Source organism: Triticum aestivum, chromosome 5D (genome assembly GCF_018294505.1).
Source record: "Triticum aestivum cultivar Chinese Spring chromosome 5D, IWGSC CS RefSeq v2.1, whole genome shotgun sequence".
Lineage (NCBI taxonomy): Eukaryota > Viridiplantae > Streptophyta > Magnoliopsida > Poales > Poaceae > Triticum > Triticum aestivum.
Window position 1 is genome coordinate 324,642,757 of NC_057808.1, and position 8,770 is coordinate 324,651,526.

Sequence of the window (8,770 nt, forward strand, 5' to 3'; positions counted from 1 at the left end):
GGCTTGCCAAAAGCGATCGAACGGCACCGCACCACCCCCTAATATACCGCGCGCGTACTCGGGAGGGAGGAACAGGAGACGTGGTCACACATCATAAGGATGGCGACAAACACACCACCCTTCGCCCCCGCGGCGGCTGCGATCGGCCAAGGCGACGCAGGAAAAGGAAGGCGTGGAGTGCGATCCCGCGACGGCCGCAAGCGCCGGAGGGTCGCCGAGGAGAGCGGCGGCTGGGCGTCGCTCCCCAGCGACATGGTCCGCCTCGTCGCCGCGCGGGTGCTGGTCACTGGGGACGTGGTGGACTACCTGGTCCTCCGCTCCGTCTGCTCCGGCTGGCGAGCATGCACGCCCGCTGGCCGCAGCGGAAGCCTGGGGACAAGGAAGCAGCTGTGCCTCCGCCCGCGCGGCTGGGTCGCGCTCTGCGACGGCGACGCGGTGCGCCCGGACGACGCCCGCGCGGTCACCTTCTTCAAGCCCAGCACCGGCCGCCGCCTCCGTGTCCGCCTCCCGAACCTCCGGGGCCACAGGGTCGTCGCCATCAGCGACGGTCTCCTCGTCCTGCTCCACAAGCGCACCACCGCCGTCCGCGTGCTCCATCCCTTCACCCGCGCAGTGCTCGACCTCCCGCCCATCGCCCCGACCTTCCGCGTGGTGGCAGGGAGCCGGGACTCTCTCCTCCGCATGAACGCCGCCGTCTGCATGAACGCACCGACCCGCGACTACTCCATCGACGTCGTGGCCTGGTTCCCGGGGACAAACGCCGTGCTCTGGGCCAAGCCCAGCTACGCCAACTGGGACGCCATCTACCTTGACGTCGAGCTCCAGAGCGTCCTCCTTTTCCGCGGCCGTCTCTACGCCACCACGTGGACATCCGCCAACATCCTGCAGGTGTACCCTCCGAGCAAGTGCTTTCCTGTGGACACCCCCATCCCCGACGAGTTCGGGAACCCATCGTCGTGCCGCTACTTCCTCGTCGAGTCCAACGGCCGCATGCTGCTCGCTGTTCGGCATTATGTCTACACGGCCAACGCGCCGTCGTTCACCGCCTTCAAGATCTTCACGGTGGACCTGGACCGCCGGCAGCTGACCCCCGTGAGCAGCATCGGCGATCGTGCGCTGATCCTCGGCCAGGACAGGTGCCTGTCCGTCTCGGCCAGCCACTTCCCGTCCATCAGCGGAAACTCTGTCTACTGTTCCTACTACCGATACTCCTCGGAATTCGGTGTCCAGCTACACTCCCTGAGCAGTGGCTCCACCGAGGCGCCATCGGCGTGGAACCTCTTACGCGACGACATGGAGATGATTGCCTCAGCGCGGCCTTTCACCATTGCCGACCATCTTGTCACATACTGCAATCATCTTGAATGGTAAGTATCTACTATACCTTGTATCCCTAGTTCCCTACTACTCCATTTGGTGAGGATGATGGATTCACGGTCGTGTCTTCTTTTCAGACGCGCGCCCTAATTTATTTTGGGTTCCTCTTATGTATTGTAGGGCAAGAGGACTCATGTTTCATGAGTATCACAACATACTTGATAGCTTCGTGGAACTAAAGAAGAAAATCAGGAAGCAAGATGCAGAGCTGCGTATTCCATTTGGTGACGCCAGGAAGAAGACGGGCAAACCATCTACTCTCTATTCCAAATAGGAACACTTCAAATACTATAATTGAGTCAAATTAAAGCCTAGGAAATTATCAAAAAAAAATATTTAAAGCTTAGGAAGCCATATACATGCATCTTCTCTCCATTTCAAGATAGTATAATTCGTATTAGCATCCTATGGCAAACTTTGTAAAGTTTGTCCAAGTTTACAGGGGAAAAAAACATCTATAGTACCCATATATCATTACACTCATCATGAAATATACTATCATACTGGTATTTATTTTGGTATTGCAGATGTTGATATAGTTTCTAACAACATGGATGGGGTAATTCTTTCTAAGTTTGACTAAAGACAAAATTAGCATGCATTATATTTTGAATGGAGAAAGTGTTATTGATACTCCAGCTCAACCAAGGGTATTTTTGTCCTTAACTGATTGTGAACACCTAAAAGAGATTGGATGAAGAATACTTTGGTCCAGTTCCATGGAAGGCTCGTCGTCTAAACTCTTATAATCAGATCTCCTTCAGCGGCAAGAGATCTCCTCCAGGCCGTCATCTTACTCTTTTCCTCAAGAGAAAAATATATTTGAGGGAAGTATCACAACCAAAATGTATTTGGTCTGACACAAGAAAAGCCAAAAGAATATTTAAGTTTTAATAGTTGAGTTGTCAATTCAACCACACGTGAAAAATAAATACTTGCTTGACAGAATTTATTACTAGCAAAGGTGATGAAGTGATTGTAGCTTGATTGCGGTAAGGTGACGGAACAATACTCGGCGGTTGCAAGTGCAAAGTATCTTAAAAAGAGCAACAACTATTAAAAGCGTAGGCATGAGGATAGATAATGAGATGTTGCATGGACATAATCAGTTATGTAATAGCGGGTAGCATAGGGAGATAGTAGTCTGGCTCAAATTCATCAACTTATTTAATCATGTATTTCGTATGAAGGTATACATGCTTGCAATAAGAATTTGCGCAACATCTTTTGTCATAGCATCCCGTTTCAGCAGGATCCTAATAGAAATTAAGGATACTTAAGGTATTCATTTCACAGAGTACCAAAGAAAGCAATAACAATCAATAAATGTAATCCTTAAGTTACAACCATTCCCTTTGATATCCCGATTATTGTCACTTGTGTGCCTCCCGTGCCAAACTATAACAAGTGCATACAACCTGCAAGTATGGTCCAAACACATATAATATTCATGAAAACATACATGGTTCAAATCTGAAATCATGGCACTCGGGACTTAGTGTCAAGCCTTAAGCATAGAAAATCACAGCAACATTAATCTCAAGACATATAGGATGCCAGGCATCAAACCCTAACAGTTCCGCTGATCGTTACATGAGGGATCTCATCCAATTCCCACACACATATTCCTACATTAAAATTATTTGCACATGAGTGGGGAGATCATGATGGTGATGATGGAGATGGAGTTGATGATGAAGACCCCCCCCCCCCCCCCGCCGCCCTCTCTGAAGGTCAGATCAACCCCCGAAATAGGTCAAATAAGGCAGTACCTTCGCCTCGAGAAAAAATTCACAAAATTCCGCGTAGCAGTTTTAGGCCAGAAGGGGTTATATGGGCGAAGAGGCGACACCTGTGGGCCCCATGCTCTCCCACCTCACGGCGGTTGGGTCGTGGGCCAGCGCTGCGTAGGCCCCACATGTGACCTCGTGGCATGCCTATGTGGATTTTTCCCCTGAAACTTCCAAAAAAAATCATGATTTTCTTGGCGACCTTTCTACAAAAATACACCATGTGAAAATAGTGATGAAAACATTGTCGATCCACATAGTTTTTATTCAAATTATGAAAGTTAAAGGACAAAAATACAGGCAGAGTTTTAAAAAATGTAAATACGTTTAGATGTATCATTTTCCCATGTGTCCATTCTCAGCGGTGGCACATTTCTCGTGAAAACCCATCTGGACGCAACCGAGCAGACTGACATAGAAGGTCATTCAGCATGATCTGGTCAAGCTTCAAATCTTCTTGCCCTTCCAGGTCCAACTCTTCACAACCTTGAGGTTAACCAAGGAGATCGTGATGCCATACCCTCCACACTAGACCCGGGCATGGACAGCCCGGCCCGGCCCAAAAGCCCGACATCTGGGCTCGGCTTTTCCGCCCAAAGCCCGGCCCGAAAGACCGAAAATAAGCCCGAACAGGGCATAAATCATTTTTTTATTAGAAATACAGGCATAATATAATTTAAATATCCCCAAAATCATTATTTTAATTATAAAAGGGCATTGTCCATGTGTTTCGGAGCGGGTTGGGCTCGGATTTGGGATTTTGAGGTTGGGCTTTTCAAAGCTCGGCCCTGCAAATGCCAGGTTTACTCCACACAAAATCTCCACGACCTACACTTCATATTCACTAGCCAACCAAAACATATGGAGTACCTCGTGGAGTTTGTTGGTGTGCAACATGGTGCCCCACGGCTTGAAGCCAAGGCGTGGCGGAATTGTGCCTTCAAGATCTTCGAGGTGGACATCCGCCGCTGATAGTTGTTCCTACCAATAGTTGGGGTGACCAAGCCATATTTCTCAACATTGACAGGTGCATGTGTGTCCTGACCACTAGTTTGTCGTCTATCTGCGACAACTTGGTTTATTTTACTCTGCCATGTATCCTCATTGCGATATAGTCTCTCTCCCTCTCTCTGCTAATGAAAGTTGTTCCTATCAACAGGTTGGGGTAACCAGGCTGTATTTCTCAACATTGACGTGTGCATGTGGATCCCGACCAACAGTCTGCCATCGATATGCGGTAACTTGGTTTATTTTACTCTGTTGTGCATCTTCATTGCGATATAGTCTCTCGCTCTCTCTCCCTCTCTCGCTCCCCCCTCACTCCTCTCTCTCCACTGCACCAAATACACGACATAAAGGAGAAGACACACCCGTTCGCGCGACGCTTCACCATTGTTGATCATCTTCTTAGTATTGTCAGTAAGGGAACTCTTGTTCCATGAGTACGATTCACTATACCATGAGGTTCAAAGGCCAAGAAAAATATTCCCAAAAACGAAACCTTCCCCCATAGCAGAGCTGTAAATACGCCAATAGGGTTAGCAAAAAGAAAAGGAGTCAATGTATAGATGTATTAGATACTCTGCTAACCTCTCTGCCCTCCCCTATTTAACCCACTAAATTTTTGGTCAGTCAACTATATGTGAAATGAACTCGTCAAATTGAAAGTTAATGCATATGTTCATAGTAAATCTTGGACATGTGATTTTCTGTTTATTTTTTATCTTGAAAAAAACACCTTGTAGAAGCTACATGTATTGATACTGCTACCACCCCGTGCTAGCAAAATATCCATATCGTGTCATACCCTCCCCTAACTCTCTTTTTGCCTCCACGACACATCCTACTACCTCACCGCTCTCTCCTCAAAGTATATAGCAACATTTTGTGCCACAGTGTTGGCGGCGAGACACGGTAAAATTCTCCATTCACTTTCATTGAGTCAATGTCCTTTGATTTCAAGTGAAATTTTAACATTGTTATGAAAAATATCGGGACAATAGTATGTTTGTGTGACCAACATGATACATCTTATCCCTATAGTACTTTTTGAGAAAAAAAAAGACATATTATGTAAGTTTCAAAAGGTATGAAAAACTCCATGTGGATAATGGATACACATATGTGCATATAAAGTTTGAAACTTAAACATGACCGTTTAAAATGTGTGCAAAAAAAAGAAGCTGATTGTTTTCATAATAATTTGCTATAGCTTACACATTATGTTAACCATTGCACATGTCGCAAATGGTCATGTTTAGGTTTCAAAATTTGTGCACACATACTTCCCATTCTCTACATGCAATTTTTAATATTTATTTATAAATGGAATCAAGTACTAGATTCCACATATTTGCACAAAAAAGTACTAGATTCCACATAGAGACGAAAGATCATGGCAAAAGATTAATGGAATTGAAGTGAAACCACCTCAGTATGGAAAACATGTTGGTGGGCCATCTAAGAAGAGAATAAAGAATCATGTTGAGATGGAAGAAGGGGCAAAGATGAGTAGACATGGCACTATATCCCATTGTAGAGTGCGCAACTCAACGGATCACAACAAAAGAGTGCCCAAATAAAGGTCAATAAGGGTAATCACTCAGCGCCGATAAAAAGACCACAAACACAAGGGGAAGCTACAAGTGAAGAGAACCATTCTTACACAGGTACAAAAACATTTTGTTTCTCAATTTAGTAGTTAGCTCATTTAATTCTTTGCAACTATTGCTCATACTTTGTTTATAGGAATCTGGTAAAACAAGTTGGACATAGGAAGCAACACAGTCAAACTACCGTGCTTGAAACACTCCTTCAAGTATATTATTCTTTCTTAGCATCTCATTTCCCTGAAATGTGTTGCATTGATGTTTGATGCTTCTCTAGTTGTAAGCAGGCTCAAGCATCACAACAATCACCTGTGCCATGAGGCCCTATTCCAGAATCCACCTTCATTGCTCACAATAGAGATGCTTAGCAGCCCACTATAGCTACCACATCCACTGTTGGCTTAAAGAAGAAGCTTACAAAGGCCAATATCACTGAATAAGTGAACATGTTCTCACTTTGGACAAAGAGCTTTTTGGACAGACAATAATTCTATTTGATTATTTTGATGATGCCAGCTAGGTGCCGAAGTAAACCTCATGCATGTATTGTTGTGGGTTTATATGCACCTTCTTATGTGCATTTTGAGGTTCTTATGTAATAGAAACCTAAATTTCTAGCTTTTGTTTCTAGTGACATGTAATTCACTCTTAGTTATATGTACCCAGTGCACTTCATATTACTATTGTTAATGCAGCCAATGCACTCATTTGTGTCAATGTTTCAGATGATGTTCTGTTACAGCTAACATGTGTGTTGTAATTGAGACATTGTTTCAAGCTAGCCTTTTTTGTGCATGGTTGAGGTGAGCTTCCAGGGCCGGTTGTAGCCATGGTACAAGTGAACGAAGCGTGGGAGCTTGCATCCATGGTAGGGGATAAAATGAGGAGGATATACTGAAGGGAAGTGAAGAAAGGAGCAACCTTTCTATGGTTATGCACATGCACGGGGTAAATGCAAGCCCACCAACCATTTCAGAAGGGAGTTTTGCCACCAAAACTGAGTCATCTGACGTGACAAAGGTCAAATTGCCACTGGTGCATGTCAGTCATGCTCCGGTGAGTTTAGGACGGGCGGTGGCACACTTTAGAAAGAAGTAGGACTCAAATATGTGTTTTCATAGTTTTAGGACTAAAGTGACACACCTCGAATACTTTTAGGACTAGTGGTAGATTTTACTCAATTATAAACTATTGCAAGACCATATGAATAGCTAAGCCATGTGTCGGGCTCAAATAGAAGACAAACCCTACCACTACGGGAAAATAGCTTAAGAGGAAATGTTAAGCATTTGCTTTATGTAGCATACAAGACATGTAATATAAATAGAACCCGCTAGATTTCCATGGTGCTTTCTTGAAAGGCGCTAGAGAGGAACATTGGTTGGTGAAACAAAAGTATTTCCCCAAAATTCCAGAGATATGTCATGCATGTCGTTTTACCTCTTTGATTTGTCGTTACCTCGGTTTTCTTGTTTAAACTTTCATCGATCCATGCCTTATCTAAGCAATCTAGTGTTGCCACGACGTCGCCCCTTGACGAGTCCAGGTTTTACATTGATTACACCTTTTATTTTGTACAGTGGTGTTAGGGTTCTCCAGATTTTACCACGTCCCCACACCCTTGGATCCGTTTTCGCCAAGATTCCTTCCGTGGAAGTATTTGGAGGCACAAGGTAAGGATTCCAACGGTATAAGTGTTGGGAAACATTGCATGAAAAACAAAAAAAATTCTATGCACACGCAATGATCTATCCATGGAGATGCATAGCAACGAGGGGGAGAGTGTGTTTACGTACCCTCGTAGACCGTAAGCGGAAGCGTTTGACAACGCGATTGATGTAGTCGAACTTCTTCTAGCTCCGACCGATCAAGTACCGAATGTACGACACCTCCTAGTTATGCACACGTTTAGCTCGGTGACGTCCATCGCCTTCTTGATCCAGCAAGACGTCGAGGTAGTAGATGAGTTCCGTCAGCACGACGGTGTGGTGATGGTGACGGTGAAGTGATCTCCACAGGGCTTCGCCTAAGCACTACGAAAATACAACCGGAGGCGTAAACGGTGGAGGGGGCGCCGCACACAGGTAGGCGTCTCTTGTGTGCTAGGCACCCCCCTCCAACATATATATAGGTGGGAGGGAGGGAGGAGCAGCCAAAAGAGGCGCCTAAGTAGGAGGAATCCTACTTGGGGTCCCTCCCAAGCCGCGCCCCCCTCTTTCCTTATTTGGAGTGCGGGGAAAGGCAGGGGAGGGTGGCGCCCCCCCCCCCCTTTTCCTTTCTCCCATGAGAGGGAAAGGCAGGAGGGGCTAGCCCTCCCCTTTTTCCTTCCCTAGGGCTGGCAAAACAAGGGAGGGGGCGCACCAACCCCCTTGTGGGCTGGTCTGTCCCCTCCTTTGGCCCATAAGGCCCATAACTTGCCGGGGGGGTGCTCGGAACCCCTTCCGCTGACCCGATTCCTTCCCGGTACATCCCGAAACACTTCCGGTGTCCAAATATCATCATCCTATATATCAATATTTACCTCTTGACCATTTCGAGACTCCCCGTCATGTCCGTAATCTCATCCGGGATCCCGAACAACATTCGGTCACCAAAACATATAACTCATATAACATTATATCGTCAAGGAACGTTAAGCGTGCGGACCCTACGGGTTCGAGAACTATGTAGACATGACCAAGACACCTCTCCGGTCAATAACCAATAGCGGAACCTGGATGACCATATTGGCTCCTACATATTCTACAAAGACCTTTATCGGTCAAACCGTTATAACAACATATGTAATTCCCTTTGTCCATCGGTATGTTACTTGCCCAAGATTCGATCGTCGGTATCTTCAGACCTAGTTCAATCTCGTTACGGCAAGTCTCTTTACTCGTTCCATAATGCATCACCTCGTGACTAACTCCTTAGTCATTTTCTTGCAAGCTTATGATGTGTATTACCGAGAGGGCCCAGAGATACCTCTCTGATACTCGGAGTGACAAATTC